The 27,793-nt window shown below is 42.6% G+C and overlaps 1 protein-coding gene across 1 annotated transcript in view; it reads right to left on the reverse strand.

Moving 5' to 3' along the window:
* The window catches only part of ACBD6 (acyl-CoA binding domain containing 6), an 88,116-nt gene that overhangs the window by 15,385 nt on the left and 44,938 nt on the right, over positions 1-27,793 (reverse strand). The window lies entirely within an intron of this gene.

Genomic DNA, 27,793 nt, shown 5'->3' on the forward strand with positions numbered 1-27,793 from the left:
GAGATCTGGATTTTATTAAGCCAAGCTCGGGGAACCCCAGGCTGGCATGGGAGCCGAGTTACGTGCCCCTCACGTAAACTTGAAAAACACTACTTTTTTTTTTTTTCTTCTTTAGAAACACCCAATACCAGGGACCTTTGCTCAGACATTTTAAAGCATCTCGGAAAAGTGCTGTGCCCTGCAGCCTCCAGACAGCCTTTCCTTCCCAAGCACGCCTGTTTCTTAAGCACGCCGACTCCTCTTTGTGGCTAATCTGGAATTAGAGAGGACGTTCGCACACTTACAGCCGTCTGCCAGCGGGGAAAGGCATCAGAGCCTGGATCCTGCCCCAAAGTGGACCACTGCCAGGGGGAAGCTGACTGCACGTGTTAAGAAGCTCCTGTCTCATCACCTCAAAGGGCTGCTGTTTTTGTGACATCCAACGGCCTTTGAGCAGCCTCTGTGAATTGTATTAGTAGCTTATTTACCGATCTTTATTTTATATGGCATGAAGCTGCTCTTTCATATGATCGTCCACCACCAAGTACAACTACACCTTAGACTCTGAAAACTCCTCTCTCAGCCTATGAGCATTGGGACCATTCCCTGATGGAAGAAAGGAGATATAAATAGAGAGGGAAAAGGTTTATCGGTACCATTTATTCACAGACAGTCAGGTTTCCAGACAGCTATTAATAAAGTGTCAATACTAAAGAAAAAAAGTAAAAATGTCTGGAGAAAATGGCCTCAGGACATCAAACTATATCAGTAACTGGGATTTCTTGATGGAGCCACAATGCTATTAAAATTAAGCTGAACTAAGTACTTGCAGTTTGGTCTGTCATTACTTATTTAGTGAGATGCAAAATTGATCTTCACTTTAAAGGGCTCTTTCAAACTCTAGAGGCAGTACTTGCTCCCTCCTTGTGCTGTATAATAGAAGTGTTCCTAATGAAATTCAGCAGGAGCTGGAGGCAACCAAGGAAAACCGCAGCCAACTTTATAACTGACAGATTTATGTTCAGGGATGTCCTGCTTTTTGAATGAGTTATTCTGCACAGGGCAGGAATAACAGGTTTGCCATTCATGGGTTGTACAAGCGCGGCAGAAGGTCAAGTTCCCCAATGGTGCTCAGTCTGAGCCAAAGGCTGGGACCGCTGTCACATCTGAGGCTGAGCTGAGCGGGTCCGTCCCATTTCCTAGTAAAGCAGCCCAGGGAGCCCGCTGGGACCCAGACATCTGTCCTCAGCACCCAGAAGTGGGACCAGCCCATTTCACACTGGGCGGATGGCTGGGGAGGAGCAGATGGCAGGTACTGGTGGTGGCGACCGACGTGGGGCAGAGCTGAACCAGTGACCTCGAGGTGAAAGGCTTCGTATCTCCCATTATCAATCCCCAGAGCCCCCTCCGAAGTAAGTGTTGATACATTAATCTTTCTGACTGACGGAAACAAACTGCAAATATAACATTCCATGTGGGAATTGCTTTTTATTTTGAGCCAAAACGATGCTTAAAAACATAAAGTTAAGGGCATGCTCAGGTTTTGTTCTTTCATCAGAAATGTTACTATTTAATGCCATCCTTTTTCTCTTCCAAGTACCAAATTTAAAGAGCACGTCATCACGCATTAGTCTCTGAGCACAGCCCTAGTGTGGATTGCTGCAGTAAATAATAAACTGGTGTTCGTGCTTCCTCCCGTGCATGCTGTCCTCCTAAATAGTTTAATAACAAAGGAGTATATTTAGGAGGGCTGCTGGAGTGCCTCGATGAAGCATGTTGTGTAGGATAAATACCTCCACATCAGGACACTTTTGAAAGCCATCAGGCAGAGGGGTCAGTCTGTTGTGTTTTTTTTTAAAACTGCACAAGCTAATGCTTTAAGAGTGTCTTGATGGAATCAGGGAAATTGGATTGTCCCCCCATTTGCTGGCCTAAAACAAGCCTTTTTTTATTTATCCCATTAGAGGAACACAAGAGAAACCTTTTAAATGTCACTAAAATTTTCCCTGCATTGCAAAACCCAGTCAAAAGGGGTTTAATTTTCCCTGAGACCTCTTAAGTAATGCAGTATGTCAAGGTTTAATACATTGCATGTAGGGGATTGTCTGTATTCTCTGCTGTTTCACCAGGGTGACTCTGTGAGGTAGGTCCTGTTTGCTGGATTCGGTCCCTATCAGCACCAAGCTGCTCAACTAGCCCGCACCACTTTAGACCAGTTCTGGTGAAACAAATAGGCAAGTGATAATGAGATGAGATGCACCTTCCTGGATCAGTCCAGGATTCCCAAAAATTCAGGAGTGCTGGTTACTCTCCAGTAATTTTTCTCTGTGAATTGGGGCGCTCTGGTTTTGTGAAAGCCTGTAATTTATAGGCTTTATTTACTTATTTATAGGAGGACTAGAGAGACTTGGCAAGAGGCACTTATGTACACAAGGCTCCAGATTCCCCTGGAGTATTTAATATGACAAACATAAGCTGCATACCAGAGGCGGAGCCCAGGATTGAAAACTGGCAGCACACAAACTCTAAAGCATGCTGGCTAAAGACAGCAACAGGGTCACATACTCTTTAAAGGCTGGGTTGGTGCCCACTCAACCCTTGCTGTCCCAATGGCTGCGGGTATTAATGCCAAAACAGCTTCTCCCGGCCCCTCCAAGCCCATCCCACTTGTCAGCCAGCCTGTAAACTGGAACCTACGGGTAATCTGTTATCCCAGAGTAATGCCAATTAGTCACATTTGCTACTAAAATGTACCATTATTTTGCTCCTAAAGGATAAGGGACATCTCTATCCATGCTGTCCCTGTTTCTTTTTGCAAACCGTGAGCATGTTGTCATACCACAACAGAAGAGGACCTGGGGTGCTAAGTAATTTCGGGCTGACAGTACAATCCTCCCCAGCCTTGGTTTTCAGGGAGAGTAGGAATTGGAGGGCAATGAGCATCCAAACTGGGCTATGTGAGCCCTCAGCCTCTTGTCCTCAAATCCACACATATGCACACCGAGTGCTGGGAAAGGAGCAGAGACAAGGGAGAGTGAGGAGGGGGCAAATCCCAGCCTCTCAACTAGTCACAACAAAACACAGCCCGGAGACTAAGACACTGCCTCCTGATCTTCCCTGTAGGGATGCATAATCTATTTCACAAAATGTCAAAATTCAGCACGAAAATTGGAAAAAGGGGGGAAAAAAAAACCCAGACTGGCTGGTTATTGGACCAAGGGCTGTGTTAAAAGGATCAGGAGGTGGTGGGCCGAGTGGTGGGGGAGGGAATGGGATAAAGTAGTGGGTCTAATCAAATCAGTTTAAAAAGCTGCAGCCTCTCCGAGTTAACCTTGCCAATCAGAGAGTGAGCGGGAGCATGTCTGCGCACATTAAAGCAGGAGCGTGTCCTTGAACCCGCAGTGTACTCCATCCTCCCCCCCGGCAGCCCACGCAGGCTGTGTACCCAACACCCTCGGCAGACAGCAGGAGAAAAGCCCAGGATTAGGCACCCTCCTTAGCCTTGCTCAAGTGGAAGTCAACACGGCAAAGGCAGCTCAGATGCTTCCCTGAGATTAGAGGTGAGCTCATGGGATTAAGGCGGCAAGAGTTGGAGAAATGTTAAAAAACAAACAAACAAAAAAAGGAAACAAAAAGAGAAACCCTCCCATTGACAAATGCTGTCATATTGAGTCTGGCAGCTGTGAGATGCATTACTAACCTTTGCTAATGACTAAGGGCACCGAAGTCACTTTAAAATAAATATTCACTAGGAATTACATGGGTAATCTAAAGGGATTATCCTGCTGCCTTAACAGGTCCATAAACTAAATGCTAAATGGTCTACACAAGTGTTTGCATTAATTTTGACCCAAATCAACCCTTCTGCTAAAAGCTGTGGAAAGCCAGACTCAATTTTGGAAACCACTTGTCTGCTTTGACTTAGCGTTCTTACAAATGCCCCCAGATCCTCCGTTTTCTGAAGGAAAAAAGGGACTGAGGTCTTGGAAGCCAGGAGCCTGCCAGCAGCCAGGGAAAGGCTTTAGCAGAAATGCACATTCAGAACACGAAACAGCAGGCACAAATCCAGTCTGCCACATAATCCAGTCCCTGTGGCAAAAGTATCCACGTTCAGAGTCTTAGCTCCAGCCCTTCTTCCCTACAGAGACAGGGAAAGCGTAGGGAGAAGGAGCTCTGCCAGAAACAGTGGCCAAACCCTAACCATTCTGTGCCTCAGTTTCCCCACCTGTAAAACAGGGAACATGCCATGTGCTTTCCAGCTGGGGCACTCATCTTCATGCCTCAAACTACAGGAGGGGAATTAAGCTGAAACAGGGCTCTGTGTCTGACTGAGGCTCAGGCAGGTCAGGAGAGCAGGAGTTAAGGCATATGCTTCAACAATGGGGACTGAATTACAAGATGAGGACAGCTCCTGTGTACCACTCTGCAGCTCCTGGTAACAACTTCATTCTCTGTTCATGAGAAAGTATAGTCTAAAACCACACAGATCCCTTAAAGCCACCATATACAATGTCTGAATTCTGTCTAATTCCAAAACTTGTATCAGACAGAAATGGGAAATAAGTACTACTCTTATAATAATCAAAAGTACATCGATGCTTCCTTCCAGCAGGCATCTCAGACCCAGCCTTAGAAAAAGGACTCAAGGTTATCCTCATTTCCCAGCCTGTGCTGCAGGCCAGGGAACACACCAGCGCATTCAGGGCTCCTCAGTCCAATGGAAAAGGTGCACCTCCAGCCTGTCATCTGACACACTGGGCACATGCCTGCCTTGCAAACATATGTAATCTTTTTTTAACCTGGACCCCCTTAGCCTGTGCACCTGAGTCGACCAGTGTGCACACTTCTGAAGACAGCTATTTCTCTAAGGCACAATGAATTCACTTTTAACAACACAACAGCACTAAGAGAATGGAAGAGACATAAACTCCTTTTAAATGCCATGGCTCCTGCACAATCACTAGCAATAAGCTAGAGACCTCTTGTAGCAAATCAGGAAAGCGAGGGACATGATCAGGCTCCTTGAAGCACAGAAACACGCTACAGCAATGGGTCTGAACAAACCCAGTCCCTGGAGCCCTTCAAGGTCCACTGTGCAACTCACAGAAAAGAAGAATCAAGCACAATGGGAAGCTGGCAGAGAAAACAGAGTCCAGAGAAGGATCAATATTAAAAAAGCTTGCTTTTACTGATAGAAGGAAGAAAAACATTTGCAACCTTTATGTTTTTTAAAGACTTCTTCACAATGTTCAGAATTTCCTGTCTTTTTTTTTTTTTTTTTTTTTTGAGATTAGAAAAAGCCAGGAAAGTCTAACCTGGTAAAAGCTAATTTCACAGGAGATCTTCTCTGAAAGCCTTGGCAATAGGAGTGGAAGTGCTGTCTATAACTCACTGAAGGTAGTGCAGGAGGAGTGCTCTAACAAGAGCATTTTAAACTCAAATGCCAAGCAAACATTAACAGCAAGTAAAGCTGCAATTTTACACACTCTCAAATGAAAAATCATTCCACTAAATGAGATTTCTTCCCTCTGAAATACATATTTTTATGAATTCCTAAATATATGCTAGAAAAAAAAAGTAACAAATAAAAACTAGGACTTCTGTCTTTAAAGAAGATGAATTTTCCCCCTTCCATTTTAAACAAACAAACAGTTTCAAAGTTTTCTTCATATATTGTAAAAGAATGATAAAGAGGAATAGATCAGCAGCCTCCTCATTGATTTGCATCCGCTAACAGTGACCCAAAACAATCTCTTGCAGTTGAAGGAACCTCGAACAAACCTGAGAACATCACTTCAGTCTTCACTAAGCCAGCTCTAAAACAAAATACTAATTGCTGTAAAAAAGACACAGTTGCTATTCTTACTCCCTATCCTAGCTGTCAAGGGCTCTTAAGGAGACACTGCAGAGCCCTGTAGGGCAAACACTTATCCACAGGACTGTCCCTACAGGTTTAGGACAACTCACCCCATGGACACCAGCCCCATGGGGTGGACTAGCAACAGCAGCACTTTTTCAATCGGTGGATAATTCACACCAGCAAATGTATTTGTACATGCCAATGAGGCCTGAAACCTTAATCAGGGATTCAGAGCACCAGGTTCATTGCAGGATGTAAATTGGCAGAAATCACATTCATGTGTCTATTAACAGGGAACACTTGTGGGACTTGCTAGTATTATTAGCTGCTTTGCACTGCAGCTACTGAGAATGTGTGAGTGGAAAGGGAGACCTTTCAGTAAAGCCTGTCAGTTCTGCTAAAGCCCTTCTGAAAGTAATATGAAGCTTGCTAGCTGTCTTAAATGTGGATATTCAAATATCAGCTGCTTCCAGAAAAGCTCCTCCAGAAAACCATCAATCCATCCAGGGTAGCTCACCCTACTGCACTTCTTGGTCATGCTACAAAGCCTCCCAGCACCAACAGCAAAATGGAAATGGCTGCTCAAGAGCTTCAGTTTGTACTGAATGCAGCAGCCCTGCATACCTAAATGCATCTACCAAAAGCATCCAAAGTTTATCTAAGTAAAGCTCTTCTGTGGGCCACATCAATGTCTGATGCCTAATGAAGACTGAATTTGCATATTAAAGTGCATTGATTACTGTATTTCTCTGGGCTGACACAGGCAGCAAGGTAAGGAAAAGCTATGCAATATCTGGGGGCAAAGTGTTTTTTGGTTGGTGTTTGGTTTATTTGTGGGTTCCTCCCCCCTCCCCCCGAATACCCAGTTATGGGAGATGCTTCCTAAGGAGAATGGGTGAATCATAGAATTGTCTAGGTGGGAAGGGACCTAATATGGACTTTAACCATCCTTCCCCCTCAGGAAACCTTTTCTGCTGTAAGCAGGACTTCTAGTTCAAACACTCCTTTTGCTATTCTACTGCTTGTTCTGCAAAACTTATCCCGCATCTCTGTGACCCCGTGAAGGGAGAAGTCCCCAAGTCCCTATCACTTTATGCAGTTGTAGCTGTCATCGGAGCAACTGTGCAACAGCATAAAATTCAAAGATAGATAGCTTCACTTGGTGGCTTTTCACACCTTGAGTGCTCAGGAGACAATACCCTTCTCTGAGAAGAGGCACAGTACTATAGAGCGATGGTACATATTAATTTCTAAAAGAGGATTTTAATCATGCAACGTCCTCTGCAGTCGCACAGAATTTAATCTCATTGCTGACAGTGGGTGATGGGGGAGCATGTTAAGTGGAAAAGTTGTATTCAAGACCTTCTTGCAGATATGTGCTACAGGCAGTCCCTTGGGAGGAAGAAAATGACCCAAACTGGTCTCTCTCATTGCTGACCACCCTGGCCCAAGGCCCCGACGTACTCCAGCCGCTCGCACAGCAGAAATGCAGGTGCATTCCCAAAGTTCTGGGCAAGGTTCAAGTACGTGTATTAATACAGTTAGCATTTATCAAGGCTTACTTTACAAATATTGATTTATTAATCTAGGCAAGACCCAGGGATATCTGCACATAGTATTCCCATGTTAGCTACAGAAACTGAGACCCCCCCCCCCCCCCCCCCCCGTCTGACTTACTCAAGGTCAAACGAGGAACACAGCCCACAGCCAGGATTAGTTTCAGGATCCTAAACTCCCAGCACTATGCTGTGACTACCAGGACATGCTGTCCTTTTCCACACTAGGTCTTCCCTCTTCTCTGTCTTCACCTAAGCCTATGTTTAGTCTTGCCTTCATTTAGTAATCTGGGAAGAAAAAATAATGAAGAGCCAAAAGTTGAAAACCATAAGCCGTGAACCAAATCTCTCCCAGCTGCTAAGGAGACTCGCCACAACTGGGTTGGCATGCTAACACAGGCTGCCTGGATGGTTATCTTCAGAATTGTTCTGCTTTTACCAAGGACCACTTGCAGGCAGCTTTACAAGTTTTGGTCAATCAAACAATTAGGTGTTAAAGACAAAAATCACGAAGGAATTAATATCATGTTCCACCTGTTTTAATGGGACCTTAAAGCTTATATGAAAAGTTGTGCTTGGAATCATGAATAAATTCTTTTTTAGAAGTTCCTATGGAACAGAAGTAATCACTGCCTAGGGGGGATAAAATTCAATTATTTGCCTCTCCTCCCTTCCCAGCTAAAATAAAAAAAAATACTTCCCTAATATATCTGAAGTTAGGGCAACCTAAGCGGTGGCCCAACAGAACACAATTCCATAAAATCACTGCAGTTAAATGAGAAATGATGTATGTTTTCAAGCAGCACATGTCTGATGCCTACTCTCTAAAGAAAGTTAAACTACCGAGCAGGTAAGGCACTCTGTAAACGCCTGTAACCATTCTTTTGAGGTATAGGGCCATCTTTGGACCACTAATGGATAAAAATGGAGTCTGAGACAATAGATGTACTAGCTTTAAAATCCTGAGGAATTGGAAAGAATGACCATATGCTTTGGTATACGATAGCCACGCCTGCAGCATGGAAGCCCTGCAAAAAGGTAAAAGTATCTGAGTGATAACTAATTACACATTATGTCTGAAGGAATAGCTTTTAGAAGACATGAAATTCAAAGAATACTGCAGAACCCTGCAGGAAAATCATGGCAATGCGTTACGCACACTTCTTTATAATTTATGTCACTGAACGCACGGTATGTTCTTTCCACTCTCAGTTCGCCTGGAACACGGGAAGTGTGCTTCTTAGGCAGCCGAAGTCAAGCCCAAAGTCTAAGGGTAGACAACAGATAGCATGACAAAAGAGGATAAAACTTTATCAAACACTGAATGCTTAATGACAGAATTAAAGGCCATATTTGGTCCTCATCTTTCTCCAGTTGCTCCTTCACTTTGCTGCTAAAATCCTTGATTTTTGTTAACAAAACTTGGGCAGAGAATTGACTACTAGAATGTGCCAGACAACATCTCCTTTAAGTATATTATTCATAAATATAAAAAAAAATTATTTATTTGTCCCCTTCCAAAACCAAACCCATCACATTTATGTTGAGACTTTAACTTATTTTTAAGAAGTGTTTGAAAAATTCTTTATAAGAATTTAATTTAAAAAAATCCTAATTTCCATTCTGATGTACTTAGACACAAGTGAAAACAAAATGACTAATAGTGTAGCAGAGAAGAAACTACTCATTTGCTGTTTTAGAGCCTGATTCAAGTGTAACAATTAAGAATGTGAATAAACTAGGTTGAACTACATAATTAAGTAAACATGGACAGACATTGTGTATCTGATTAGCAAAAAGAAGAACTAAATTTACTATAAAAGCTATATTTAGCTGCAAATGAACATATTTTAATGGCTACTAACCAATGAAAATCAACCTTTCCTTAGAAAAATAACCAAGAACTAGATTTAAATTGATTATTAAATCAATTAAATCAATCCAACCTGTCAGAATCTCTCTCATTAGAGTCAGTGTTAGATGCAAAGCTGCTGCCTGTACGGTATGCCCACACAGGCAAAATACAAAATGATGCAGTGCCAGTTAGTGATAGCACAGCACATCCACGCCAAATTACGCCAGACACTGCCGAGTCCTAATGCGTGCACAGACCTCTCCCAAACTGAGTGCATCCATTAAAACGTGGAACCCATTAATGGGTTCTCCTGTATTAACCAACTAAACATAAAAAAAATGCATCCCTGTAACAGTCTGACCCAATTTGAGAGTCCAGTGAAGCCAAACTGACTTTTATTTCTTAGGAAAAAAAAAATAATAGAAATTGTGCTTAAATATAAAGCAACCAGTTGCAGCATTGCGGGATTAGTTGGATGAATCCTTCAGCGGATATAATCAGCTTAATGGCAACAAAGATCACAGCGCAGTTAGTGCAGCTGTGACACTCAGAAGCATTTCACCGAAGGGAAAGGTTTGCATGAGGCTGAAACGGTCCCTTTTATTTCCAGCCTTTTTTCCTCTCTCTCTCTCTCTCTCTCTCTCTGTGCAGTCAACATCCCCATCAGCTCCATTAGCATGAAAGAATTAAGGAGGGAAATGGGTAGGGTGGAGCAATTTACGTCTGTGGGTCAGCATACTTACACAGCGTCATATAATTCAATTAAATGGACAAATAAAGTGGTGCTAGTTGTTTTCCAAACTCAGGTTAATTTTAACTTAATTCCCACGCTGCTGCGGGCTAAAGGGCTGCCTGCTGTCTGAGGCTGCCTGATGCACAGCTGAATGACCGGCTAGGTATTACAGAAAGAAATGCTGTAGGAGCCCTCCTGCTCTTACTGTTAGGATACACTTAAAAGTATCCTTACTCTTCTTAGTATCCTCACCTTCCCACAAAAAAAAGAGAGACTGAAAGTAAACACTTGGTTCCCCTAATTATAGCTCTGTTTGCGCTGGCAAATCCATTGCTTTATATTATACCTTTTCTCACTGTTAAACTGCAAAAAAAAATCCCAAACAGTAGAACATAATAGATATAAGGAGATTTTAGCCTGCCCTGTAAGAAATTAAGAAACACTATTTTCTAGGCTTCTTAAATTATGACTTTCACCACTAAATCCAGTGATCTACCTCTCCTTTATAGTATTAACGCACGCAAAAATAAGCAACTAAATCCTAATCTATTTACCACTAACTATTCTGTTTCTGTGGTTTGCTTCCTCCAGGAAAAATCCCCTGAGATGCAGGTGAATGTCCTAATGATTGGAAACAGCTGAGGATGAATACAGAAGAGCCACAAATCTGTTATCTGGAGGAAACTGATGGATAGACACGGCAAAAGTACGAACTCCTAGGAAACAAGACATCGGCTGGTAGAGCTTGCTAAGGTCTTCTGCTCTCTAAGCTGGTAAAACTCAAGCCTGTGCAGTTGCACTTTGGAGCAAGAGCTACAAAGGCAAATTAATTTCTGTTCTGTTTGCAGAATAAAGGCCTTTTTAAGTACTGCAATGTTTCAAAGCCTTTAAAACAAACCAATGCTTGAAGTTCCACCACGCTTCCCATAAACAATACAAGTGTGCCTGCCTTTCCTCAGCCAAAACTTCCTTTGCTTTCTCCAAAATGTCAGTTCAACGTCCTGCTGTTATTCTGCCCACCAGAAATACTTGCATTTCAGCAGTTCTGCATGGATATAATTTGTAAAGTGCTAGGCAAATAAGCACACTCTGAAATGGGAAACGTTATTGACAGACTACCTGGCACTAAGCTTTCAAACCCACCAGGAACGTCAAGCAGGCCAGATTTGCACATGTCAAGTCCATCACCTTAGGAGGCTTTCAAAGTTTTGCTTTTTGTGACTCTACAAAACGCATCTGTGGAGCCATTATATGAATTAGTTGGAAAGGGGTGGGGGGGAGGAGGAGCGGTTAAGAACAGCAATACACCCCTATGAGGACATTTAGAAGCATCTGGCTCAGAGATATTAAGAAAGGAAAGAAAAATTAATCATGCCGGCTGGGAAAAAAAAAAAACTGGCATCAGCACAGCCACCTTGTCATAAGGCAGATATTAATAATGTGAACCTCCAGGGAACACTCAGACATCTGAAAGATCCACTTGTTGGCTATCACAGAACAGGCAGGTTTAACCGATGCCTCTTTGAAACCTTCTGAATCTTACACTAAAACGTTGCTTAGGAATTTTTTTGCAGCAAAACGAAATCCTCAGTGCTAAAGATCAGACATTTACGGTGTTTCTCTCTTTCTCCTAGATGGTATCAAAGAGAGTGCACAAGGGAGGGCAACACACCTTGCTGCTTATAATCACGTGCTGTCAGCCACAGCAGAATGGAGCAATGCCCAGTAACTGGGTGTACAAGTACCAGATGCTGAAGCCATGGATATTAGTTAATTAGGATGTTAGGAAAAAAAACCCAAAAGGATTCATTCCTGGGGATGCCTAGGCACCTCTCTCCAACAGACTTTGACAGCGGGAGGCCCGATCAGGTGTTAGCCACTTAATGTTTTGTAGACCTGTAGCTTCGTTGCCCAGTAGCTATGAGGGACACACATGAGAAATGGAGGTGGAAACTGGGTGAGTATTTTAAGAAGTGAAGAAGCAAAAAGGATCTTGCTAGAATGGAAGACAACAGGAAAAACCATGCCCAGCCAAGACAGCGTGGCAATGGGGGTATGTCCCGATACCATGTCTCAAATATAACTCCTCAGGATTAGTGTGGGATGTAAAGTTGGTCACAGCAATAATAACTAGAACTCATATATTCAAGAGAATTTATATAGCCAACAAAATCTGGCAAAAACCTCCTTTTTTTCTACCTTGTTACTTCTCCAGAGCTGCATCGATCTTTCCTGCCTAACGCACTGAAAGCAAACACGATAACAGAACCACTAATCTGCTTGTATTTGGGAAATGAGGAGTGTTGCTAAAAGCACACCAGACACCCCCAACATAATCTTGTACGCATTTGCTGATCTCTTGGACCATCTGCGACCAGCTACAACTCTAGATTCACAGGACACACAGCTGACTCACTGAAGTGCAGCACCAGCTACAAACTAAGTGTGTCAAAGACAAAATGATGATTGAAAAGCACTGACTTGGATGTTTATATGCTATTTGATGATGCAGGAGATGCTACCAGAGGAGCTAACAAGCAGTCATAGCAAACAAGACGGTTTGTGGTTGGCAAATCTAGATGGACAATTCCCAAGTTAGGGAATATTGCTCAGATATTCTCAGTTTAGAAACAGCAAACTCCTACGTTTAAATGGAAGTTGACATCCTGGAGACAAGCGCCATACCAGGTGTTTTCATGAGCTGGGCACAAGGTTGAAAGCATCATCCATACAGAAATGCAATGCCACTGTCTGCTTAAATCAGAAACAATTTTGCAGCTGGATGACCGTGTTTTTAAACTACCCTATCCCAGGAGGAAACATTTTCCGCACTGGCTACAGCTGTGATACATTCCTATGCAAATGAAGCAATTTTCTCTTTTTCTCTATGAAAAGTCTCCCATTTCTTCCCCATCGCTGAATTTATCTCCCAATGGACTTGATAAAATGCAGCGCTTGCTGGGTTTGTTTTAACTGATCACAGAAAGGGACAAATTCAGCCCTAAATACATGCCAATAAAAGTCCCATTGACTTAAGCAGGGAATTCACGTGTTTATCCTTCATCAGAAGTCCTCAGTAATGACACCGTACCATCCTTTAAATCCTCAGTAAGACTACTTCTGCCATGACCCTCTGTGTCACCGCTGTCTGGCATTGCTTGGGGAATCGATGAGCCAAGAATACCATTTTTCTGCTGATCTCTGGTTTGTTCTCTTACTTTCATTCACTCATCCTTTCCATTTGCACTACCTGTTGCACTGCATCTGATGCCAAGATGATCTCTGGGTTAGGGATGGTCTTTGCTCTTGCTTGATGCCTTGACTGACATTTCTACTAGCTACAACAGACAAAATAAGGTAGAATAGTTGGGGGCAAAATTAAACCTGCCATTAGCTATGTGCCAGTTTACAGGTCTGTGACTGCAGTCACATTCACTGCTCACATGCATCTGAGCAGAGAACTGGGCAGAGCAGTGAAAACTTGCTTTTTTAGTAAATGTTTTAAAAGCCTGAAAAGATTTTCTTTTTTACTCAAGTTGGGCTTTCCTTTCCCGCAGGTGAAACAAAACATAACACACACTCTATGATTTTACTCTTGGGTAAATTCAGAGAGCTGTTTCATATCATAATTTACATGTGCACAAGAGGAACGCTTGAGCTGACAGGCAAAAAAGAAAAGATGATTTAAAACAGGTCTAAATGAATAGTTTAAATGATCTTCAATTTTACACTCAATATACATTAATAATCTGTCTTTACGCTGTGGTTTATCCCAAGCAACCAGGCTCCTGCAGCTTAGCAAGTTGTTTCTTACCAGCTGATGAGCGCAAACTGACCACATTTGTGCTTAACTTTTTCATCTGAGAAGTAATATTGATGATTTGGAGTCACTACAGCTTTAAGTTTTTCTGCTGCTGTGAAACGTCCAGATTGAAACTGCCTTCATGGTTTAAATTAACCTCTTTTACTTTGCAATTAGGACTGGAGGTGAGGGTGTATATGATCACTTCCCGTCATTCACAAAACAAGCACTCGGCTATTAAGCTATGAAAAATTGATCATCTGCAATTGCTGAGCCATAACTTTACAAATTTCTTCTGAGTTTGACCACTGGAATTTAAAGTGCAATGCTCAATTTCATACCTCTTCAGAAGCCAAATTACCATGTAATCTGTGAGCATCGCTTGGAAATATCCTGACAATAGCACCTGGAATAGGGCATCACAGAGAAGGTAACCAGGCAGCTTTTGCAGACCTGGCTTCTGACTCAGATTTCATCTGTACAGTCTGAACATGATTAAACCTTGAGTTAAAAAAAAAAAAAAAGAAAAAAACAGTAAATTGAAATTTCCTGCACACAGGTAACCCTGCCTCTGGCTGAGTCCAAGCACGTGGCAAGGTTTCTCTGTAGCACGTTCCAGCCTATAGCTTTCTGAAATACTTCTCATCTTCCTTCTGTGTTGGAGAAAGTCAACCAGTCAAAACTGCTTCCTTACTTTTTTGTTCATTAATCACTATCTTGCTTTGAGGGTCATGCTGAAAGGAAGACATTTCTCATCTGATCACCAAGCCAGAGAAGGAAAATGCCTATAGATAGAGCTGGTGCTTTCTGCCTCTCTCCCAGCATCTCACACACACACAAAGCTCATCACTAACCATGCCCAACCTCTCTGTCAGCAGCAGGGACGCGTGGGGTTTTCTCCAGCATGCAGCTGCATGGCAGGTTGGGCTCAGCAGAGATGCTGCCCAAAGGTATGGCCACCTCCAGCCACTTGGCTCCATTTGGGTGCCCCCCCTCACCATGGCTCCACTGCACAAGCACAGCTGCCCGGGGCGCATGCATGTTATGAACCAGACCTCCAAAACAGTCCTGGATGAGAATAACCTTTAACGTTATTCCCAGTCCTTTCCCTTGCTTCACAAAAATACTGCTGGATGTACAGTAAAGAAAGGAAATACCACAGGAAAAAAAAAAAATCAATTAAAAGAAATTTGCAAACCATTGTGTTAGAGCATCTCATTTAGAGAAGCCACTTTTTATCTGTAGGGCAAGTAATTGCAGTACTATTGCAGCAGTAACATCATGCATCAAAGAACGTGACAACATTTTTAGGGGTATTTATTGTAAGCATACTAAATTCAAGACTGCACCCCGTGAATTAATTTTCAAGGGTGACAGAAGTCAGCTGGCTAGAGCTGTTATAGCTAATAGCTAGAAAAGACCCACTTAATCACTTTGCATTTTTATTTGTAGAAGATAAAGAAACATTTCTTCCACTAATAGTTTCATGCTTGTTTCATCTCATTTTATCCGGACTGCAAGATCTGTTTAATTTCATTTGATCAGTTTTCTAAGGGTCTTAGAACTACCATATTTTATAATCTTGTTATATCCATGAGATAAAAAATGATTATTTGCCCCACCACTTCCCAAATGGGAAACCAAGACAGAAAGAAATCAAGTGACTTGTTCAAGGTCACGCTGGGATTCTGTAGCAAAACTGGAGAATTAGAAAGCTGAACTTGATTCTGAAAATAGCTATGAAGTGAATTTCCTTACTGAATCAACAGGAATTCTACAAATCTTGACACGTACGGCTACGTTTTTAATAACATACATAACTGTGGATAACCCAGTTCTGAATGGACAGATCCTGTTATTTCTCTCAGCTGAAAAAAAAAAAAAAAGAAAATTGTCTCACCAATAAATAAAACTCGCCTACCACCACTACCAGATGGGGGGAGCCTGAAGTTTAGCAAAAGCACTTGAAAGTATATCAATTGCTGGTTCTGAAAATTTCAAATAGCAGGTCTGCATCACAGGTGTGTCTCTATGAAGAGGAAAAAAATGGTAATATTGATATCTTAAATTTTATCTCCTAAATGTTAGCACAGCCATAATGCAAGCTAAAGGAAATATCCATCTCAAAGTTCTGTCCATTGAGGACACATGTGGCTCAAGACATTTTACTTTTAAGTGGTGAATTGTTCAGTGCTGTGCCACATCTGGATTTTTCTGTTAGTTTTGATGTATGCACAAAATAAATTACTCAAACCCCCTCTCCCCTGATAACAGGGAAAATGACAGTTGCCAATGCAGTTTTGTTTGCGAGTGTGTTTAACAGCCTCAGGAACTCTACTTTGCTCCTGTCCTGGCTGGGCAGAAATGAAGCAGGAACACACAAACAACGCAACAGAAACATGGAGAGGGAAGCCACCAACTTAAAAGGAGGGGGTTGAAGTTGTGCTGTGAATGGGACATGAGTGAGGAAGGTAAAGTAGTATATGGTAACCGCAGTATATATTAATAGCGAGTGTATATATGTACTGAACAGCGGCCTTGTTCACTGGATCCTGTCCACATGAAGCAAATGTTGTGCAGTGGAAAACAAGAGGTGTTTTTCCAGACAGTTTCAAAAGGGTGTTGAGGATACAGCAACCATGTATACACACAGAAATATCAACAGTTGCTCATTATGTTAAAACCAAAAGCTGACCAGACAAGGCATTTGACCTAGGCCTCTAAACCTGAACAGTGGAGCCGAAGAGATCTTCTGAGTATTTTTGGCAAGTTGGACATTAATAGATGCTTTAGACTTATGCAGTGTTAATGGGAGGAGCAGGTATGTCAAACTAAGTCACTGGCTGCATCCAAGCTGCGGTTTCCATCTCTCTTCCAAGCTGTGTTGAAGTACATTGGCAGAACAACATCCATCAGGGATGTATCGAATGCTGACCACAGCAGTATTTGTCCTCTGCAAAGAGGATACAAGCAGAACAGTCAAATCTGCATAAACATCACATTAATAACAGACGGGGTGAAGATTGCATTTTAATATTGAACTCAAGTTGGAGTACCTACTTATTTAAAAGTTCAGAGAAGCTTCTTCAGTTGCTAGTATCGACGAATATTTCAGTACCCACTCCTAGGGAAGGCTGTGTGTACAATGCAATGCCACAGGTCTCAGGCTAGGACCTCACGCTTCTTCCCCTGGCTTACGAATTAGGGGATCAGTGTTGTAGTCAACACCCAAAGTCATGCTGGGCTTGGGTAAGGGCTTGGGAAACCAGCCATGACTAGGACATACAAACCCCTACAAACAGAACATTTTGGAGGTCAGAGCAGAGACACTGACTGCTTTTCTGAAGAACAGGCGAGACCGCATCTACCTCTGCTGGTTTCTCTCGCACTACAAATTTACCTTAATTATTATTTACACTTCTCTCTTCCAACCTTCCTCTCTCCTCTTATGTAAACATACTATAAATACAGACTTGGCATAAAGCCCATCAATCTACTGCTCAGCTTCCCCCGATCCTAAAGGTCTTTCTCTGGACAAGCTGTGATTTAGCTCCAAGTTCCTGTAAGCCTGAGCAACTTCTTCCAACCTCCATCAGCACTAATGTGACACATGCCCTTGTGCTACCGATAAGAGACCTGTACCTTGAGAAACCAAGTGCAAATTTCAGCATGACTCATGTGGACTTCTCTATGGGTGTCCTCCTTCTGTGGCTCCCATGAGCCCTTTATGGGTTCTTCCAGGTTTTGGAGGGAACACTGACAAAAGTCACCCTACACTGTACATGCCATAGGACTTTGCCCTGAACAAGACCAAGACCTCTGGCCAGTGTCAGATAATCCGTCACTATAAGCTACTTGTATCCAAGCCAGATATTTATTGCTATTGATCTGCCTGGTCCCAGCGAAAGACTTTTGTTCTCCCAACCCGGGACTTTGACCTCAATTAAGTTATGAATTTCAATCCGATAGACTGCTCCACTTACCCTGCTGCTCTCCCTGACTGGATTAATTAGAATTAGCTAGGCTGGGAGTCACCCCGAGCGCCTCATGGATCATGTTGTTTTAATAATAAATAAAGAGACGGCAGCAGCATACAAGGAAGGATTTTGAAAGATTGTTCATCCAAGAGCATCATTCAGAACCTGCCAATACTAATTTCTCTGAGTTTGATTACCTCATTTACTTCTTTTTATTTCTATTCATTAATTGAGTTTTATCCCCCATTACTTCAGCTCCCCAAATGTGCCCTTCCTATAAAGGAACCAGACACACACTTTGCTGTTACAAAGTTTTATTACTGCAGCTCATCAAAAGTACAGTTAGCAGGAATGGAATAGTCATTAAGCATTTAATACTCTAATAGTGCTGAGAAAATATATATATAATAGGGGAGGGGGAAAGGAAGGGAGAGGGACAAGGCAACCCTGTCTATTGACATAAAGTGTGCATCGAGGGCTCTTTATACAGATAGTTAATTGGCTGGTGGACAAAACTGAGTGTCCTCAAGAAGGTAACATCTAACACCAGAGAAAATGCATATATCCATCAGGATATTTTCTGACATCACAATAATGCCTTTGGAATGAGCCTAAAACGGGTTGAATACCAAAGAAATTTGATTGGCAAGGGGAAGTTTCTAAACTAGTGAGTCGGGGCCTGATAGCTACATTATCCTTATTACTTCTCTTTCCCTATAAAAGCAATTACATTCTTGAAGATGTCAGGTTGCCCAGGACTGTACTGAAATGGATTGTCTCGGCCAGCCATGTCACAGACATACTACGGAGTTATTGACCCATAAATGAACACTTATTTGTCACGCTCATTTTAATGTTTAATTGGCTGGAACAGCAGAAACAGATTTAGATGATGGAAGTTTACCGATTCTTCCAACACTGGTACCCAGCTTGCAGATAGCCAACTCCTAAGCCGAGAAAAAATGTGGCAGACAACTTCAATGCACCTTCCACCTTCATGTAAGTTCAGGCATTAATTTTTTAAGAAAACCTTCTTAAGATAGGATGATTTATTCCAGCCAAGCTGAGCCTTGTTAGAAGAGGACTGAAGACCCATTTCAACACAGGATGTCTAGGTTGGGACAGCCAATTGGTCTGTTAGGTAAACTAGAAGGTTACTCCAGGATTTACTTGTTTTGTTGCAAAAGGGAGCAATTGAGCAGTCTCTCTGTGAGAGGCAGAGGGAGGATGGCATCAGCCTTCATTTTCCTACACAGGCAAGCACTGCCAAGACTTCTGCTATCCCTCACACCAGCAGGGATGCCTGTTCACATGGATTTCCAAAAGCCTTTTGAAACATCCTCTCACCAAAGACTATTAAATAATTTTGTCATAGAGCAAGAGGGAAGGTCTTTGCACTGCTTGATAACTGATTACAAAAGTAAAGATTGAATAGGAATAAACAACCAGTTTGCACAATCACTGGTGACTGCTGGAGTCTCTGAGGGATCTGTGCAAGGGCTTGGGTTGTTCAACCCGCACAAATGAAGAGGGGAAGCAGGCTGAGAGTGAAGCATCCAAGTCTGTTAAACCAAAAGCTGACTGTAAAATGCTACAAAAGGATCTCAGTGTGACAGGTTGAAAAAACTGCAGATGAAATTCAGCGCTAATAAACACCAAGTAATGCACATGTGGAGAAACAATCTTTAGTCTAAATCCAGAGCGATGGGCTCCGAACTAGCTATTACCGCTGCGGAAACAGATCATGAGTTATAATAGACAGCTCTATTATAACACCAGCTCAGTATTCAGTGGTAGTTAATATAAAGCAAACAACAAGGAGGCATTTGAAAAAAAAGAGAGGAAATAAGAAAACATCATTATATTGCTTCATTAAACCTCGTATTGCACTTACAGCCTGGGTACTGAGAGAAGTGCTACTGCTACTCCCCTCATCTGAAAGGAAATAAGGAGGAACAAGAAATGATTCAAAGGGTGACAAAGAGGAGCAAAGTTACCGAGCAGCTTCCAAATGGGGTACGATTACATAGATTAAACTTCTCAGTCTGAAAAAGAAGTTATCAAGGGGAATCAAGGAGGCCAATAAAGTCAAAAGCAGGACAGTGAAGGTAACTGGGGGAACAATTACTGTTTCTCATTACACAAGAACGATGGGCTCTCACATGAAACAATCGTGGCAAGTGCAAAGCAAATGCACAGTTAAGCTACAGAACTCCCACTGGGATAAAAGGCTGGGAATCCAAAGAGGGATGAGAGAAATTTATCAAAGGAAAATCCAGGAGCACAAAGATAACACCAATGGTTCAGGAAGTCACCAAGCCACAGACTCTGGGAAAATATATGAAATTATCACTGTATGCTTACCCTGCTCTGTCCCCATAGCATTCACTCTTCCCTGCCGCTGCAGACATAATACTGACCTAGAAAGACTCCTGCACTGACAGCTATTCTCATGGATGCAGAAGTAAGATGTACAAGGTGAGCGACGGGAATCTCCTAAATTAGCGTTGCTGTTTTGCGTGCTGTTTTGCCACTTAAAATGCATGGAGTCAAGTAACAGCTATGATCATCAAAAAATCTTATTTAAAATCTAAACAAAATAAGCATAAAGAGTTATTCCCCTGACATCTAAAGTGTTAGAACAATCTTATTTAGGAAAACAAACAAAAATACTTTGCTCCAAAGACTGCAAATTCAAGATGCCCCAATGATGCACTCAGAACTGTTTTTTTTTTGTTGATATTTGTTGTGTGTGGGTTTCTTTAGCTTTGTTTTTTAGACCACACTGGAAGAGACAACTGAAGAAAACAGATGAAAACGAAATTCCATTTGGAAAGTAAACCCAGACACTCTCATATTGAAAAGTCCTCAGGGAGAAGGTGAGTGGCAGAATTTAACTCCTTCAAAACAGGGAAAGCCTTTCAAACGCAAAACCAACGATGTTCTAGGAACCATCTCTCCTGAGCAAAGAGTAGCTGATTGCTTGGCAAATGTGGTTCCTCTGGCAGCAAAGGTGACACCAAGGCTATCGGAAATGAAGCAAGGCTAAAGACCATTCCTATGGTGATTAGAGACCATTCCTATGGTGATGCATTCACCTGAAAAACCAGCTTGGCTGCCAGTGGTATCCTGTTTGCGCAGTTAACCAAACACCATAATGAGGGGCTAAAGCATTTCCAACAATGACTTCACAAATTACAGGTGTTTTAACACATGCTTCTTTCAAAGATGACCCCAAGACCAAGAGACAAAGGGGAATGGGACCATCCCATGTCCTTGCAGGGAGGCATTCAAGGTAAGGCTCTTCCCTGCCTCTGCAAAGACATAAAGACAGTAGGGAGTAAGGTACCTGTTTCTCCTCTGCACCAGAACACACTACAGCACCACAATGCCACTTGCACTGACCTCAAAGCTCACTGCTGCTGGCCTCTGTCTACTGTGAGTGCTGGCAAAGATTGCAGCTATTATACCACAAAATAGCTGTGCTGGTCAGGCATGGAAACAGGCACAAGGCTTCCTGATGCAGAGGGTGGTCACGCTCCCTGAGCTAAAACTATGTGCCTACTGCCAGACTGCATTCCGCCTGCACCAGCACTGGCCACGGAAAGTGCCTCCCTCTGCACAACACAGCTCCCAATAGAAGGTGATGCCAACAAGCCATGCAATCTCACAGCAATCCACTAAAATGTGCTGCTGCCCTCCGTCCCCGGCTTTAAACCCTGCATTTTGGTTACCCTGAAAGCAGCTTCAGATTTTGAGGGCAAAGCAACAGAGACCAGTGCTAGTTTTTTCAGGACCAGCTCTTGGATTTCACTTTTCAAACACTGTTTTTGCATGTAGTGGTTGAAAGGACCATGTGAATCCTGAAATCACTGCTGGAACAACACAGAAGACTGCAGTTGTTTTCTCGGCTGGTGAGCCTGCTTTGCAGGCAATGCTGCACGCGTACTGCCTGAGCAAGGGTGCCAACTGCTTTACTGCACCAGCAATGAAGCAATGATTCATAGGTCTACAGGGAGGAGAAGAAACAAAGACTGTACATGTCAAGCTGGAAGATGGGAAGAAACAATGCAAAAAAGCCCAGCCTGCACAAGCAGGAGGAAACATCTAGTTAGCTGCACAACCTACAGTTTGTGTTGATGAGGCTTGAAGTGTCTTCAGAACCTGGAGAGCAAACCAGGGATAAATCTCTGCATCTCCCAGCATATATTTAGAGCTGCAAATATTTTGCAAATGTTTCTGCTGAAAGGGACTTTTCTCCCAGTAGGTAAAATCAGCATCTGCTGAGTGCTGACCATTTAACATTCAACCTGCTGCCAGTCGACATTCCACAGAGAGACCCGCAGGAGAGACATGGAGCTGTGCCACTTCTAATAACTGTGTGACTGGCACCATGTCAATGCTTTAATGTAGAAAGCTACCCTCTGTCACTAAGCAGATCTCTCCTTTCTTTTGGCTAATGGCTTTCACACCCATTGGCAACAATGTCAAGACTGGAGGGGTATGAGCCTGCAGAGTCTTCTGAGATCTCTTGGCAAAGCTGACTACAGAAATATTGAGACAGGGACTGGGGGGGAGAGCATAAGGTAAGAAAGAAGCTATTGTGGTTAATAATTCTGCTCTCATTGCTTTGCTTTTCATCTTTGTTTAGTGTCTTCGTCCATTCGCTGCTGTACCTTCCTACCGCGGCAGTGGTCAATTCAGCAGTACCTGCGACATCCTTTGCTTGCTGTGAGCATAACTCTGCCAAACCCTCTGCAGCAATCATCAGATCCAGGACAGGGTCCCTCCTGGCTTTATGAGCCAGGCTTTTAGTATATTTAGGGGGAAATTTATACTAGGGACATTAACTGCAAGGGCACAAGGCTCAGACATTTTCCCTTTTAATCTCAGCCAGGTTTAGAGAATGGTCCTAACAGCGGAGTACTTTAGCAGCTGGCATCCTACCTACAAGTGTGTTTGCACCGATCAGCTTGCAGCAAAGCTGGTGGGCTGCATGGACATACACACATTTTTCACTGAGGAGGGGGAAAGCTGTGTAGATACAGCCTGTGGCCTTTGGTCCTTGGACAGAAGAGTCAAGACGCCCACACTGATTTCCTCAACGTCTCCCCACAGAAAAACGTGGGCATGACCTATATTCAGTGCAGGAGGCAGGGAAGAGGATGCATGTTTGCTGAGACCAGCTTCATTTTTAAATGTCTACGCAACACCTCCAACACGAGGCTCATGCAGAGACTGAAGCAGTTCATATTCTTGCTGTGAAATCCAAATGAACAAGACTGAAAAGAAAACAACAGGCAGTGACAGACTGGCAAGCACGCCTGACTTTCCCTTGCTTCTTTTTATCCTACACAGACGTAATTCTTTTATAATCAGGCAGGAAAACAGAAAAAAACATACAAATAAAACAAAACCAACAGACCACCAATCTTAGAAATCTTCAACATCCATAATTTCTACTTCATTTTTAGCTAATGGTGGAAATTAGTCTTTGGATAGTTGATAAAAATCAACCTGTCTCTGCTGGGTTAGTACCATGATCTGTGGCCCAGCAACTACTTCTAGTACAATTGATTTTCCTTTTTGGCAACCAATAGGCCAGTCAATAATAATGTTGTTTGAGAAGGATTGAGTCATGAGGGAGATGAACCCTCCCTGCCATTTATTATGTTTGTATTGTCTTCATTTGAAAAGATTTTTTCTTTTTTTCTTTCCAATGAGGATGTGAGTGAAGGTATTACAAGGGGACGGCTACTCCACATCCCAGTCTCCAGAAGCCCTCTGACTCACGAATATGTTAGCATGCAAATAGAGAGGAGAGAAGCTTGTCTGCTAGAGGTGGCAGGGGACTGGGAAAAAAGACAAGCTGGGGAGGCAACCACACTCCTCCTGCTACTCTAGATGTCTTTTAGAAAAAAAAAAAGAAAAAGAAAAAAAAACAACAGCTAACTCAAAATCACATGCTAACAAGCATGACTTCATACAGCTGGGCAGCCTTGGGTGAATTGGTACGAGACACAGATACAACACTGGCACCAAAGAGCAACAAAACTTCTCTGCAGACAGCACAGACACTAGATGCTTTTCACTGAAATTACTGGTGTATATGAATGAATAAAATAAAATAAACAAAATAAAAGCAACAGATTTCCTAACTTGATGATTTTCAGCTTTGGTTCTCAAGTTTCCTTCTCAGGTCCCTGAGGGTCCGCAGGTGACCACTGAGAACTTGCTGACAAAGGGTTTAAAGTCTCAGTATAGTGATCTGCATCTTTACTAGGAAAGTGAAAGGTCAGCAAATAAAAACTGAAGATCAGTTATAGCTTTTTTCATCCTTGTAGTCACAATTATAGCACAATTTTAGCATACACAAATGATTACCCTAACATTGATAAGATGATTAATAGAACTGCACAATGATGTATTTTAAAAATCATAAAATAATAGATACAATTTTAATTCAGCTGCTCTACCACATAGATACGTACACAGCCCTTAATTATCCTGCATGTCAAGTGATACAGTTCCACTTACAACTAACAATATTTATTTTAAGACTTGTTCACATGGTCAGATAGGCTTGAAAAGCTTCTTCAGAGTAAGCTGATCTGAGGCAACCACTCCAGGATAGTTCCCCACACATTCCCAAGGGCACGCCCTGAATGCACAGATTATTATTTTGGAGTAAAGAGTACCCACAAATGGAACAAAGTGCAGCCACAGCAAGTCCAGAAGGAGAGCCTACTGTTTTGATGTTACAAATGAGAGATGCTATTTGTCTTTCTCTCTCTCATCGGACAATTACTATACCACGATGCCCTTCATCTTTCTTAGAACAGCACTAGTAATTTGTATACCTGCGATGTTCCCTCTGTAGGATGAGCAATCACGTGGGGCCTTTGCACGAGAGCACAGAGAATCCTTTTCAAGCCGCCTTACTTGCCTTGCTCTTGCAGGAGGAGGTGACCAGACTTAGACCCTGCCCCAAGAGCACTTTTCCACCTAATAGCACTGATGCAGTACACTGGGCCTAAACTTCCCCCTAAATACACTAAAGGAGCTCCTTCAAAAGCTGGTTGAGCAGCACCTCATACCCAAGAGTGGAGCCGAGTTCTGCTGTCTCCTCCACACTGGCACAGCATCACCAGATACAACTGAGGACAAAACGTCTCTGACCAGGCCAGCTTGCTGCTCATGGTACAGGGAACACTGAGGATGCCATGGCACAGTCACAGGGGAGCGAGAAGCTGGGATGCAATTCTGCACGGCTTGCATTCAGTGCCTCCCCTGGCCCCAGAAAACCTCCTTTCCAAGGCCAGAGAAAACATTGCAAGGAAAAACTCTCCCTGTAGGGGAAAAAGGTCTTCCTTTGTTGCTTATCCTCTGCAAGGAAAAAATATTCATGTCTTCATATATTTTAAGCTAGAAATGGATATTATAATCATCTTGTCGAGCTTATTCATAACTGTTATGTTATGAATATACTCCCCTTCCTTTCACTTGATCATTCAATTAAAAGCCTACATGTTAGGCAAACAGTTCCAGTGGAAGGAGGCTGTTTTCAAGACTAAGCCCCAAGCTCTAGGTATTTCCAGCAGAGCTCCAAAATACCATACCACCACCCACTTTGAAATGGCCTCTGGCCCTGAAGATTTAGGTAATTCAATTACACAAATGTCCCTTTTCAACAAAGTAGAGAAGCCTGTTGCCTTTCTGTATCCCCTTGCCCATGGCAATCGCTTAACACCTCTTTTCAAATGTGCTATTAGAACTAATTAGGAACAATCAGAGAACTCAATGGCTGTAGCTTTTCAGTGACATTAGTGAACCACCCTTTTGAAACTGCAGTACCACTGTTTAAAACAAAAAGCACAAGGCGCTGGACCACTGCAGTCCAGGAGCATGTGGTTATTCCCAGAATTAAAGCGTTTTTGAGCATGCTACAGGAGTGAGCGGAGCCAGGAGACCTCTCCACCTGCTCCCAAGCTGTCTGTTTATCATAAGAGAGCAGTAAGTTGACTCTTGCAGACACTCTTGATCCAGAGACTGCAAATAGTTTGACAACAGACAGTACAAAGATAACAAAAATAAGGCAGCAAAAAGTGAATAAGGCACAACTACAGGCACACAGAAATAGTATGACTTGCTCCAGGTCACCTAGCAGAGCACCACTGTCACCATCTGCTTAGGGCAGCTAAATCCTTTAGCACACTCCAAGAGAGCCAAGATGAAAGAGCATTTATTAAAAAGGCAATGGAAGAGAGCATAAATCTGCCAAGCTCTGACTAACTTTTTAGAAGCATACTAAAACAGAGGCAATTAAAAAAAAATTGGTCTATAGCATTTCCCTCCTTCACTCATAACTTTCATAATCCCTAATTTATTCTTTATCTCTTATGTTGCCTGCATGCAGGTACTGCTACACAATTGAACAAGACAGAAAAACACCTGAAGAGCTGAGTGGCAGGTAGAAATCGCAGAGGCTGCTTGCACGCTGGGCTCTAGCAGAGGTGCTGCATGAAGCCTGCGAAGGGAACCTCTACCGACAGCATATCGTTCTGAAATAACAGCGCCACTGATTCAAGTCACCAGAGGTTCCCTTACACTTAACCCAACGTTCTTTATAGCCTACACATTAACTGATACTGCATTTGGTAATGTATAATAGCAGGTGCTGCAGTGTTTATGGCCTGTTAGGAAGCCAGAGGTTTTCCCTCTCCCTTTTTCTTCTGGTTGCTCTTAAAATTCCTTCTGCTCTTGCTTTGGATGTGAATTCTTACAGGGTAAAGGTCAAAATAAAAAAAAAAAAGAGAAATAAACATTAGGTCACAAAGTCTTGAAATGTTACTGCAATTTATATATGGCTGAGAATAAAAATGTATCTGCCTTCTCTTGGAACACACCTACGTGTGAACAGAGACCTTTATAAAAAATTCTCCTTTATTACCTTGGTGGGGAAAAAATATTCAAAGATTGATTTTTTTTTTTTTATGGCTATTATTAACCTTTTGTTATTGGCCAAAAATAATCTGGTTAGAAAACGTGCAATACATCAAAAAGAAAAAAAGAGAAGAATTTAACAGAAAGTTAATCTTCAGGGAAAAATAAGATGACTCTCCCTTCAGCCTCTTCTTCTAAGAGTGAGACTTCACCTCCGAAGAAATGAGATAAGCATCAAAGAGAAGCGACTTTTCAGACTGCTGCAGCGGTACAGCAGCCCAGACAGAACCATCCCCCCTGCTGCCAGGGCAAAGGGGATAGGCAGGTGTCTGATCTGACTCCTCCTCGATTTCAAAGCAAAGCTGTTCCCACATTTATCTGACACGGCGCTCACCAGCTCTGACGGAAAGATGATGGGCTAGTCTGACAGTGGGGCATGGAAAGCCCCCCATTTGTATGGGCTCCACTGTCCCTCTTCTATGTATGGAAAAACTCCTATAAAATCCATTACAACTGAAATCCCTGAGGTCTAAGCATGAACATATGTCTCTCACCAGCTACTGCAGAGCCACGCTTCCTAATACCCATTCTACCTGCAATTCTGCCCAGGTAAAGGCAAGAAAGACTTTTTCACAACGATTTCATGTGTGCATAAATACCAAGACAGCTATTTGTAGCCTGTGAACACTACAGGTCTGCTGAAAAGCCTTCATATTGCAACTGTACTTAAGGTCCATCTCTTACGAATTCATGAAGCTTTTATTGCAAGACTGCTTAAGATCTCACTGGTGAGAGCTAGCAGATTTGTGAGCAGAGGTGTATCTATGTCCAAATTGGGCAGGAGAAGAAAGCCAGTAAGTGCCACGCTGGTAAAGAGCAGTCAATCATAATTTGACAGAAATATGTTGGACAATTATTTCCGAACATGATCGCATTTACACAGGTCAGCCCTTAATTACAACAAGCTGACAAAACTAGGAGCACTGACTCATGAGCACAGGCAGACTCAAGCTGGCTGGCTGGAATGAACCACTTGCAAAGCGGTTGCTGAGCAGTTCACAGCCTGGTCTATTAAGGTACCCTAAAAC

This window comes from Vanellus vanellus (assembly GCF_965231255.1).
Source record: "Vanellus vanellus genome assembly, chromosome: 5".
In the NCBI taxonomy this organism is placed as follows: Eukaryota; Metazoa; Chordata; class Aves; order Charadriiformes; family Charadriidae; genus Vanellus; species Vanellus vanellus.